Genomic DNA, 12,543 nt, shown 5'->3' with positions numbered 1-12,543 from the left:
CGGCCGCCCGGGCCGGGCCGCGCTGACAGGTGCACGCCGCCGGCCCGCCGCCCTCACACCGCCGCTGCCCCGCAGGCCCCGCGGGGAGGGGCCGGGCCCTGCCCTCCGTCCCCTCCTGCCCTCCGCGCCCCTCCGCCCCAGCGCAGCGCCGCGGCCCGGCCCTCCCCCGGGGGCAGCGGAGCGGCCGCCGCCCCGAGCCCCCGCTCTCCCCGCTGCCCGCCCCGTCCCGTCCCCTCCGGTCCCGCCGCACCTGCGGCGCCCCCCCGCCGCCTCCCCGACCCCCGCCGTACCTGGCGGAGCCCCGCGGCCTCGGGCGGCCGCCGAGCGAAAGAGAAAGGGAAACGGCGTGCGGCTCCCGCCCCCGCCGAGCCCTCCTCCTTCCCTCCCGCCCTCCTTCCCTCCCTCCCCGCCAGGCTGCCGCGGCCGGTCCCAGGGCGGGCGGGACGGGCGCGCAGGCGCTGCTCCCCGGCCGAGCCCCGCAGCGCCGCTGCGGGGCCGGGAGCCGCCGGCAGCCCCCGGCCGCCGAGCCCAGGGGCAGGGGCAGGGCGGCCGCAGGTAAGCGGAGGAGCGGCGCAACGCAGCCCGCGCCCCGGCGGCTCCCCCCTGCCCCGCTTCGGCCCCGCTGCCGCTTCTCGGCTGCTTCTGGCCGCGGAAAGGTGAAGCCGAAAGGCAGCGCCCTGCCCGGCCCCCTCGGGCTCTCGAGGGGCAGCAGTGAACGAGTTAGGCCCGCAGCCTGTAAACACCGGTCCATGTGCTTCCCCGCGACGGAGCGGCCGGAGCAGCGCTCGGCACGCGTGAGAGCTGCCTCCGGCGTCAAACCCATCCGCCGACTGCCCTCCGTGCAGAGAAACGCCGTAATACCGGGAAATTATTCATAAAGCTAAGGGCCCCCGCGGTATTTTTCAATTGTAGTATTTCTAGCAATTTGTTACACTTGTTTTAGCAATAATAACAAGAATACAATGAGGCAATTCCCGCACTGGCTGCAGGAGCCTCACGCTGCCTGAGACCGTGCTGGGTCTTGGCTTCTCTGTCCTGCGTCTGAAACCCTCAGCTGGCAGCGGCCCTCCTGTCCTGTCAGTCCCCCTCCATCCTCGGGCATGTGCCACAGGTACCTGCAGCCCGCTCCGGCCACCCTTCCTGCCTCCGAAGCCCTCACCCTCCAGCAGATCTCCATTCACAAAGTCCAGTGCCAGGCTTAGCCAGGTGCACGGAGCTGTGACCATTAGTTAGAGTGCAATGGCGAATGCACGGTAAACCTCACAGACAGTAAGTTGACACAATGCTTAATTTTTCCAGATTAAATTTTCATCTTGTACGACATTATTTCTCCACCACATGAACAGGAGCTTAAAAGCTAAAAATCATTTGCAGAAGCATCTGTAGCTTAAGAAAATGTTGTACTTTGATGGGTTTGCCCATCTATTGTGGACCACTGTTTGCATTATTTACCGTAAAACACTCTGCCCAGTCAAAGGTGAGAGAGTACTTAACACTAAAAGGACAAATATTCAACATAGAATATATTTATATGATGGTAAATGCAGGGAAAAACTGAAAAATATGAATATCTAAAATTGTCTTTTCTTTAGGCATGTAAAAAAAAAAAAAAAAAGATTAAGCTATTTTTCTTGCTAACTTTGGAATTCTTTAGTTTTAGAAATCTCATCTTCACAAACTATGATGTTGGTGTTTTTTTAAAGAACACTGAAATGGAACTAAGGCACTGAGGGTACCCATACTTGAAAGAGGAACTTGGAGGAAGCACTGTCTTGAAAGTCAGCAAGATTGTTTCTAAATTGACATTACTCATTTGAAAACAAAGCTTATGAAGTGTGTTACTAGGAGAGAGAATACAGCTTCTTTTTCATATAAACATTTTACTTAACAAAACTGACTAGGTTAGTCAGTAGTCATGTTCTGTCAGTTTCACAGAAGTTGACAATTTCTGAATGAGCGTGGGAGTGGCCAAGCTTGTAGAGTGGACTGAGCACAGTAGTGCCTTATTAAACTTCTACACATTTAAAACAAACATCTGCTGATGCTCTCCTGGCTGTTTCACCACTTCTGCAGCCAGTAAGACTTTTTTAAAAAAATAAACTGGATTCTAAGTTTGAGATTTCAAAACATGGTTTATCAAGTCTCCCTACTGGAAAAAAACAAACAAACAAAAAACAAGCAAACAAACAACAACAACAACAACAAAAGCAAAGATTTTCTAAACAAATTTATCAGCTAGGCTTGTGTTTACACAATAGTGGATACACACTTTTATATCCAAGCACATTCAAAACAGTTTTACATCGTTATTATTATGTGTAGCCCATAAAGTAATAATTGCACAGCAGCCATGATACTCGGAAACATACACCGGGTAGGGATTCCCACAAGCCATACTGATACCTCTCTGCTAAGGGGTACCTGTTGCATGCCAGGTGAAGGACGTATGACACATTCTTGCTTCATCTCTCTAAAATTTAGGAGCTCAGTCCTGCTGCCACCAAGCTGTATTTATGAGCTGCTGAACACTTTTAACTCTGAAAACCAAAAGAGCTGAGGCACTCAGCACCTTTCAAGACCACAACATAAAGCACAAATGAGAAGCATTGCAAAAGCTCTTAATTCATTATCTGAGGAAAGCAGCATAACAAAGATCCTCAAATACTTATTCCTACTTTATATCAGGAGGTAGGAAATTATATTAATATATGCTTATGAATTCATTGTCATTTCAAAAGTAGTTAACTCCTAACATTGCATACAATACGTATATTTAAAAACACGGGGCTATGTAAATGATGTGAGCATTCTGATCTGCTTACTGCAGTTCAGAACAGAGGTATAGTGTTTGAATCAAACAAAGTGGTCATTTTCCTCACGGTAAGAGAGAAAATCAGCAAAACAAACTGAGCAAGTTCTAGTAAGTATGTATCATATATTAGCTACAGCAAATGTGGTGCTACAGAGTGGGTGATTATAGCCCTCAAGACAGTGATGAAAATACAGCTGCTCTCATTTCCCTATGTTTCTTAAACCTCTGACTTCACTATTGACTGACTTGTACCGTGTCCTCTAATACAGTAATTACTTTTTAAAATATATATATGTTAATTCCTTCTTTACATACATGAGCTAGTCTAACAAAAAAATAAAGGTTTCTTTCTAAGCATTATCAAAGTAGATGAGTGGTTTGCTTCAAGAACTGCTAACTGTCCAATATAAAAAAGTAATTCTTTTCATTCATACAAATAAAATGTATCTTTTTAAAGGAGAAGCCAGCACACATAAGAACTTGTGAACTCCACACATTTGTTTTTACTCATTAATGCAACTCTGACATTTTTGATGTAATATTGTCTGAAGTAAACTCCAGAGAGAAAATAAACATAGGCCGATACAGCCAAGCTCTGAGTACCAATTGAAATGGGTGACTAATTCTAATTCTGCAAGTAAATCCACAAGAGCACAACCTTACATCCCTATAGAGCCACCCTGGAGCCTGTTTCTAGACAAGTGTCCCATCACCCTCCAGTTACCCTTAGTTACCTAAGAATTACTGGGAAATGTCTGGTCTGGAAAATAATGAAAAAAAAAAATCCCTAATTTTCATAATAGACATTTTAGAGCAATCTGAATGACATCTAGAGGGAAGTCATAGCATTCACTTTCACTGAATACTGAATCTCTACCATTTGATGGAAACACCATTTTATGACTCTTATATCTTGAAAACTTCACAGAAGTGCTCCGGTTGGAAGGGGCCTCTTGAGATCAGCTCTGCTCAAGCTGGGTCACTGAGAGACGGTTGTCCAGAGCTGTGTCTGGTCGGGTTCTGGGCATCTCCACAGACAGAGACTCCACAACCTCTGGGCGATTCATTCCAGTGACTGACCACCATCGCAGTTAAAAAGTGCTTTCTTGATTTCAGATGGAATTTGTGTGCCCATTACCTTTTACCCTGTCAATGTACTCGCCTAAGCAGTTTGACCCCCTCACCTTCATTCCCTCCCATGAAGTATTTACAAACATTGTTAAGATTTCGCAGAGCCTTCTCTTCTCCAAGTGGAGCTGTCCCAGTGCCATCAGCCTCTCCTCACATGAAAGATGTGAGCCACTCAGTCGTCTTTGTGGCACCGTGCTGGACTCACTCCGTATCTTTTTTGTACTGAAGAGCCCAGGACTGGACCCAGCATTCCAGTTGTGGCCTTACAAATGCTGAATAGAGAGGAAGGATCACCTCCCTTGACCTGCTGGGAGCTTACTTGAAATTACCACACATTTACTCAGGTATGAATAATAGAACTAATATATTGACATTATTTTGGCTTCAAAGGCAGTTCTTCACTATGGTATACAGCCTTGCATTGTGCCACAACAGTGTTTTTTCTTCTCTTCATACTTAATTGACTTTTGGTGACAAGGTGGAGCGGCGAGTTTGCCTTTGAAACATCTGAGATTGCTCACAGGGAGTGATGCAACAGCAGGACAGACACGAGATATGCAACCAAGAGGTTTCTGTGCATCCACTTGCCTGTGTGCTCAGTTTCAGAACAGGGGTCTGAGATGGGGTTAGGACCTGCTGGGAGCTAAAACACTGGTAGTAACTTTAACCTCTCCTATTTTTTTTCCTATTGGGACACTGTAGTTTCACTGGGCTTTGGTCTCCTCTGCATCACCTTTAGTTTCTTTCAGGGTATTGAAAAAATGTTTTGTGGCTTGTGGCTCTGTAGACTGAAGTGAAGTGGGCATTATTTCACAGTTGCCTGTGATTGTGGGGAACCACAGAGAATGACCAAAGCAGTGCTGTATAGTCCCATGTTTCACATAAATTCATAGCAATTCTGTGTAAATACCTGGGACAAGTAAAGGTCACACACCTTGGTAATGGCTTAAAGACAACACATAATTTGAAATGACCCAGTTTTAATCAGCTGCTCTGCATGTACCACAAAGGTCTTGCATAGTCAGAATTACTTTTTTAGTCTCTGCTATTGGCCAGTTATTTCACTTCTGCTGCATAGTTTGTCAGTCTCTGAACTCACAGCAATCATTCTGTGTTGCCATTGCTGCTACTGTATAATCCCAAATACTTTTAACTATTTTACCTGTATTGCTATCCAATTATATGCTTCAGCCAGTTCAGTTTCCTTTTACTCTGCTTTCTGCAACACTATCAACTGCTTATTCTGTGACTTTCCAAAGAAAATCTACTCAGGAATTAATGCTATCTCAAGTCCCCCTGCTACTACACAATGGGCAAATAAATGAATAAATATATCAGAAGCACTCAAGCACTGCAACATGCATAGGCCAGCCCGAATTTAGCTGTTGTCTGCACCAGCAAGACTATGCCTCCTCCACAGATTTCCAGGATCTGTTGGTCATGTGGAGAATTCTTTGTCAGCTCCATATACGTATCCTTCCAGAGACAAAGCAGCTCTCTATCAGTATAGTTGTATGTTCCAAGCCTTCTAATCAGTTCTCAGCAAAATCTGGGCTTTCCCACAAGACTTCCTAATGTCTATTTGCTATATTTCAGTAACTTTTTAAATCCTTGTTTCCAGCAGCATCATGTTTCTTCCATGCTATACTGCACGTTTACTATCTACACATGTACTATATTGTTTTCAGTATTTTTTCCCTGAAAATATCAAAGCCACTCACATCAACATATCACACAGCTCAACTAAACAATAATATGAAGTGTTCAAATAGCTTTAAAAGAGTGTCATCTTTCAGTCTCTGGGAGATGGAAAACAAACTGTAAGAACCCTCCAATGGCTCCTGCTAAAATTGTTACTAACAGATTTTGTTTCTTACAGTTGAAAGCTGGCAGGAATGCAAATCAAATTGTATCACACATGTCAAACAGCTTCACAATTATGCAATCAACTTGCACTGCAAATTAAAAACAAGACTTGCTACTAGATCTTAAGTCAAAACAAATTTAAAACTCCAATAAGCTCAGCAAAAGCAACCCTCAAGAAAGCTACTCATGCCAGTTATTATGGCAGAACTAGCAAACAAAGAGGCTCAAAAGCAAATAGAAAAGTAGCAACAAAATTTCCTCATCTTTCACAAGACAAATTAATGATATTTAAAATGTCTTAGGGTTTGTTAAGTAAGTTAAGTACCCTACTTCAAATGAATTTCAACAGAACTTCTATTTCCAGGCCTCTCAAGTATAAAACCTTCAACTTAATAACACAATGTTGGATGGACTCCATTTCATTTCCACTACATGGGAAGACTCTCTTGTTCATGGGTATCATTATTTTGTTTGCCAATTAAAACAGTAGACTTAACTTGAGGAAACTTAATATAGATACTTGTGAATTTCATTTTTAATTTCCTAAAATAGAGAGTACTTTTTCTGGATAAATTATGAGAAAATAGGGGGCCGACCAAGATACTTGAATCCCAGCTTCACATCCTCATATGGCATTTTTTAACAGCAGTTTAGCTTATATATTGAGCCAAACTCTGTGCAGCAGCATTTTCCACGTGATCCAGTCCATCTGATCATATCGCTACAGTCACACCTTAAGTTGGCCTACTGAGTTAGCTAAAGGCTGCATTTCCCTAAGCTTAAGCAAAAATAGAAACTCTTCATTTATTTTGGATATTTGTAAAAGTTAGCATTAACAAACGAGAATCACTCCAGATAACATTTTACTGAAAGCATTGTCTTGTAATATTAATAATTTGTATCCAATACACTGATGGCAAAAGATTAGGCAAACTGATACTTTTAATTGAATCCTCATTTGAATAATGTACCAGTTTTAGGGTGAGACAAGCTCAGGATTCTAGCCAGAAGCTATTCTCAAGTGAACAATCACTCCTCAGCCCCTAACTTGGCACCATATGCCAGTTCTGAAGTCATATTATCTTAGGAAGTTGTCAGTGCTAGTTTCCTAACTTTATTCCCACGACTGCAATAAATCATAAAAGTTTGCATTAGCAATGTTTGACATAATCATCACCTGAGTTTTTGAAAGAAATTATTTATAAAAATTCTGAGATATGCAGTTTTTTTATTATCTTATTTTATGATTAAAAATCATGGTCTTCAGACTCTGCCTACATTTAAACAGCGTATTTTGGGTTGATGTGTATTTAATCAGACTGAGCATAAGATCAACCTGGAGCTGGAGCCTATGTTTATTACCCCTGCATCTTAAGCTGCCTCTCTGTGATGCTTAGAAGTCTGGGCTCAGCGTGGTGCTAACGAGACCCCGTGGCTTCTGGCTGAGCAGGCTGTGGCAGTTTTGGACTCTCTTTTTAGGCTCTGGACAGAGCAAGACTGAGACCCTCCCAGAATACAAAGAGTATACATAATGCTGCTTTCAAAAAGCTGTACTGTCTGCAGGAGTTCATTCTCCAATTACTAACTTGTACGATCTCATCAGCTAGACAGGATCATGAACTACTTCTGTAGGAAGAAAATTACGGTAAGAAATGCAGGTAATACGTCAGGAAATTACATGCTTTTGAGTCAAAAAAAAAAATATCTGTGCTTATAAGCACACTAGTACAGGCACAGCCCTTCTAGAGATACATTTATTTGAATAAAATACAATAACGTCTGTTTGGGTTCATGAATATCTAATGGCACTTATTGATGAAGTCTGACAAATGCTCAAACTGGATCGTTCTACTAAGATTGTTGATTTATATTTAGAAAGAGAGATCCTCATCTCCTCTTCAAAAAGCTGTTATTTAGCATTGCGCATGCAAAAAGCCTCACGGCATTCTCCTGCAGAAGTATCTATACTTAAACGACAAGTGAACTATATTTATATTTCATATAAACTATGCTGAAGGTATCATACCATATCTGACCCTTCTAAGTTACTACAACCTGTTTAAACTTTGCTCAGTTTTTTAGATGTGACTGTGTAGCGCTGTGGTAAGTTTAGTTTCTGTAGGCCTAAAGCTAGAAGTTTTTACCTTTCTATTTGCATAGCAAATCTCACTCCATTTCCTAATCTAATATCCTTGGTGGGCTTTTATGAATAAAACACATAATACTCTTAAATATTGCCTTTATCACAAATGCATAGATGGGAATATGAATTTTTGACAAGGTGGCAGGCTTATGAGAACTTGTTGATACATGTAACATATCCTGCTCCTATCATCATCATGCTGTCTAATTAATAATTCACATTTAAATACAAGACCTTAGTTGCCACAGCTCAGTAGGAATAATATTAAGGAGATTTACATTTTCCTGCTGAGAAATCTGGAATGCTGTCTCGTGTTTTATCCTTGTGCCTTTTAAACTTGTCAGAAATGCTACTGCCATCATAGCCCTCCATCAGTCATGAACTAAAATATGTGTGCTTGGGGTATGCCTTCTACTAAGCAGCAACTTACCGAAATTGTGAGAGAAATCATTGTTACAAAATACATCAGAAAGAGGTACCTTCAAACAGAGACAGCCAATTTACACTTTTATCCAGTATGTTTTAAATCTGTTCTACAAATTTATTCATTGCATCTGTTGGTGTCCTCATTTGTATAAGAGAAACAATTCCTCCTCACCCCCACCCCATTTTTAATATCAGTGAATAATAAATAAAAGCAAGAACAGTTGAAAACCCTCAAGGTCAAGTATCAAAACCACTTCCTACTAAATAGGATAAACTAATGAATTTTAGTACAAAGAGACTCAGTAAGATTTCTGAAGACTACGATTTTGGGTACAATTAATGGGAAGTTTAATGACAAAGAGTATTATAAAGATAAACTGAAAGTGTATTGTTTTGCACTATATAAATTACATATGGTCACTTATTTTAATGAAAGAAATCAGTAGCTCCATCGTTTGTTGAGTCTAGATCCACCTGTCCAAAACTTTGGAAACACAGTTTTTACTTGGTAATAAGGGCAATATTATTAAATTTTAGAATAAGCATCCCTACATGACATGTCAATGACACTACTGTTCAAACCACTGGCACTGATGGAAACAGGACCCAATTTAAATGCTACGTAGTGCCCAAAGAATAACAAACTTGTGACCACTCACAAAAATACTGTAAGTAGTTTATATTGTACAGGCACAAAATGATGAAGGTCCCACCTACTTCTTTCACAAGTGTCTTTTCTGCAAAGCCACAAACGTTGGTAACAATGATCAGACAGGACACACATATTGAGAGTAAGGAGTGAAAGGTAACTGCTATTCCACCACATTGTTTTCTCCCTCTGTTTATGGCTTTCATCCTCAAAATGCCTGAAGAGCTGGTGACATGATTAAGGGATTGGATCCCCTCCATGAGGAGGGGCTGAGAGAACTGAGATTGGTTAGCCTTGCTCAGGGGGAATCGCATCAATGTGTATAAATGAGGGGAGAAGTAAATAAGACAGAGCAAGAGACTTCTCGGTATTGTCCAGTGACAGAACAGGAGGAAGTGGGCACAAACTGAAACATGGGAGATCCCACTTAAACCTAAACCAATTCTTTTTCTTTTTTCTTTTTTTTTTTTTTTTTTTTTCCTACTGTGAGGGTGGACAAACACTGGAATGAATTGTTTGCCCACTGAGGCTGTGGAGTCACCATCCTTGGAGATTTTCAAAATGTGACTGACAAGGCCCTGAGCAACCAGGTGCAGCTGTCCCTGCTCTGAAGAGAGGCGAAGGGCCAGACATATTCCTGAGGTCCCTCCAAGCTGTCTGTGATTCTGCGAGCTATTCTGGCCTTGAGATTGCAAAACAATTTATGCTTAAAGATAAGTATGTGTTTCTGTGCATCCACCATAGATTCTGAAGCTTATTCCACCTCTGAGCTTCTGAAAATAATACTTATTTTGGGGGTAGAATTTTCAAATATTTTGTTAAAACACAATTCTGAATATAAAATTCTCCTAATCCCCCTAAAACTGCAGGCATTCCTGACTTCCACAATTAATTAACAGAACATTTATGTCTACATCTACATGTAGATGCTTCTCGTTGTATTTTACTTTGAGCTGTCAGGACATAATTTTACCAGGCAATTCATTCTGAAAATATTCAATAATAAACTGACATTTGCAGATTGCACAGGAGAATTTTACTTCAGAAGAACCTATACCTTGATGACAATCATGAAGGGCAAAACCAAGGTATTAGTATTCAACACACAAAATGTAGCTGTCTGTGTCCTGTTCATCTTGACAAACACTTAAAACAATTTGCAGATAAAAATTATGTTAAAACACAGTTGAAGCTAAAAGTACCAAATAATTAATTTACAGTAAAATACCCAATAACGGATGTGGCAATGAGCTCAGAAATCAATCATTCTAAACACAGTAGAGTTTATCCCAGACTCCAAATGTAAAGAAATCTGTACATTTGTTAAAGGCAGGAATGCTCTATCAGCGTATTTGTAAACAAGCTTACCAATGGTATCAGTTTAGCAATAGTCACACACTCATTATGGGCTACTTAATGCAATCTAGGACTGCTTAAAAGCATTTGGAAGTATCAGCTGTTCCCTGAGAAGTAACATCAGAAAACAAGTAACTAGGAACAGCCCTGCTGCCAATAGTAGGCTTATTGCAATTCAGAGCCCCGCTGACCTCTTTGCTTGCCTGCCTTTCTATGCTAAAGTGGAGCAAAGACTTTTTTTTTGCACTCCCCAAATACTTGTAGGTGGTGAGTGTCTGCTATAGACCACCTGATGAGGAAGAAAAAAAACAGGATGAGGTCCATGATATGTCTAGAAACTTTAAATTATTAAACACCCACTGTATATGCTAAACAATTTCAGGTCAGATTTACCATTAGAGTAAGCTCCCTAGAACAATGCAGAACAGTAAAAGTACATAGTCCTGAGAAAAAAAGCTGATCAAAATAAAAAAAATGTTGGGAAGGAAAAAGCAGATCTACTTGTTGATCCATCTAGCTCCAGTAATTATGGAAGTGAACACAAGGAATGTCCATGAGCACATCCTACTCACACAAGGATCCAGAACAAGCTGGGCACCATTCACTGTAATACCTGACACTATTTTTGATGCAATTTAACAAACCTGTATCAATTACGCTTGGTACCAATATATCCATTCAGCAAACATTCCTTCAGTTGCAGTGGAAACTTATGCTTTGAGAGTCCGTCTGTTCTAGGGAGCCTGCAATGTAGACTGTATGAAGAAAAGGATGCCTTTTTGAGCCTGTTTTACACGAGGAGCAAAATACTTCTATGTGGTTTCCTAAGAAATTTCTGATGTCAGCCACACAGTCAGACATGACTGCCTAGGAATTAAACTTCCAACTCTCAAATTCCAATACAATGTGTTAATCACAACACCATTCTTCTTCTGAACATTCATTTGACATGGATTTAAACCAGGCACCTAATCTCTGAGGTGAGAAATTTTATTTTGCATAAAAGTCATATTGAACACTAAACCTACACGTTGCCTCATATTGCTATTGATACTACTAAATCCTGAAAATAATCAAGGTATCTGCAGTTACTTTTAGAACAGTACCACTAAGGAATTAAAAGCTAAGTCTCACTTTTTTTTTTTTTTTTTTTTTTTTTCAGTATGTGGAGACAAGTACATAACATTTTACAAGGTAAAATACTTGAAGATAAAAAGCTGGGAATTTCATACCTTATCCAGTACCTTACCCAGTTTGTGCATTCATATATGTAATTTTATACACTTGCAAAATGGAAATGAAACAGAACATTGTGCTTTGATTGCATTTTTGCATTCAGTTTTAAGCAAGAGTAATGACCACTTAAGATGACAAAGAATCAGACCCATCAACTCATCTTTCTTTTTCTTATTAACAAACATCTCATGAATGTGAATATTGCTATTTACACAGCCCAATCCCACACAGCGACCTCTATGACTTCCTGAAACAAGTTACTCTTATGTCTCTATGATGTAATTAAATGTACTTTTACCACTGCTGTGATGAAGAAGTTGTTGGGTAATACACATCAAGTACTGATAGACTACTTTACGGCTACACATTCATTATTAAAAAGGAAATAAAAATGCACAGTTAGGCTCATTTCCAAAGCAGCAGTTAAAATAAACAATAGCTGAAGCAGAAATACTGTCTCACTTTATATTTGTAATTAACTGAAAATACTTTTGGTGCCAAATAGAAGAATGCTCTTACAGATTCAAGCATACACACTTATTATACTCTGCAGCTAGGTTTAAAGATAACATCTTCATCATTGCACTCTATGCAGTATGGTTAGGAGTATACTTGTAAACTGGAGTTGCCTGATCTTATGCCACACATGCACAAGTATCACAATCTCTCAACAATTAGGAGGAAAGATGTGAAGTAAAAGATACCACCAGTGTCCACAGTGCATTGATAACTCTGGGCAGATAAAGCATCAGTCCTTCTAACTACTGTAAGAATTCCAAAGTGAGAAAATTCCAACACTACATGATCTAATATAAAATGTGCTGGAAGCATGTGGACACTACTAAGAACTGCAGTGATCCTCTGGTCTCTGGCTCTGTTAAACCTCTTAATCTTGAAGCCACAAAGACTGCATTTTAATCCCCT

The 12,543-nt window shown here is 40.7% G+C and overlaps 1 protein-coding gene across 3 annotated transcripts in view; it reads right to left on the bottom strand.

Annotated features, from left to right (window-relative positions):
- PCGF5 (polycomb group ring finger 5) overlaps positions 1 to 12,543 on the bottom strand; it is a 60,656-nt gene that overhangs the window by 34,874 nt on the left and 13,239 nt on the right. For 2 of the 3 annotated variants that reach the window (XM_035329299.1, XM_035329301.1), the window contains exon 1: positions 291 to 422. The exons of the other annotated variant lie outside the window; for it this stretch is intronic. The gene's annotated coding sequence lies outside the window, so the exon portion shown is untranslated. Of the gene's footprint in view, positions 1 to 290; positions 423 to 12,543 lie in introns of those variants that run through there. 3 annotated transcript variants of the gene reach the window in all.

This window comes from Oxyura jamaicensis, chromosome 6 (assembly GCF_011077185.1).
Source record: "Oxyura jamaicensis isolate SHBP4307 breed ruddy duck chromosome 6, BPBGC_Ojam_1.0, whole genome shotgun sequence".
Taxonomy (NCBI): domain Eukaryota; kingdom Metazoa; phylum Chordata; class Aves; order Anseriformes; family Anatidae; genus Oxyura; species Oxyura jamaicensis.
This window is presented reverse-complemented; position numbering and strand designations above follow the sequence as displayed.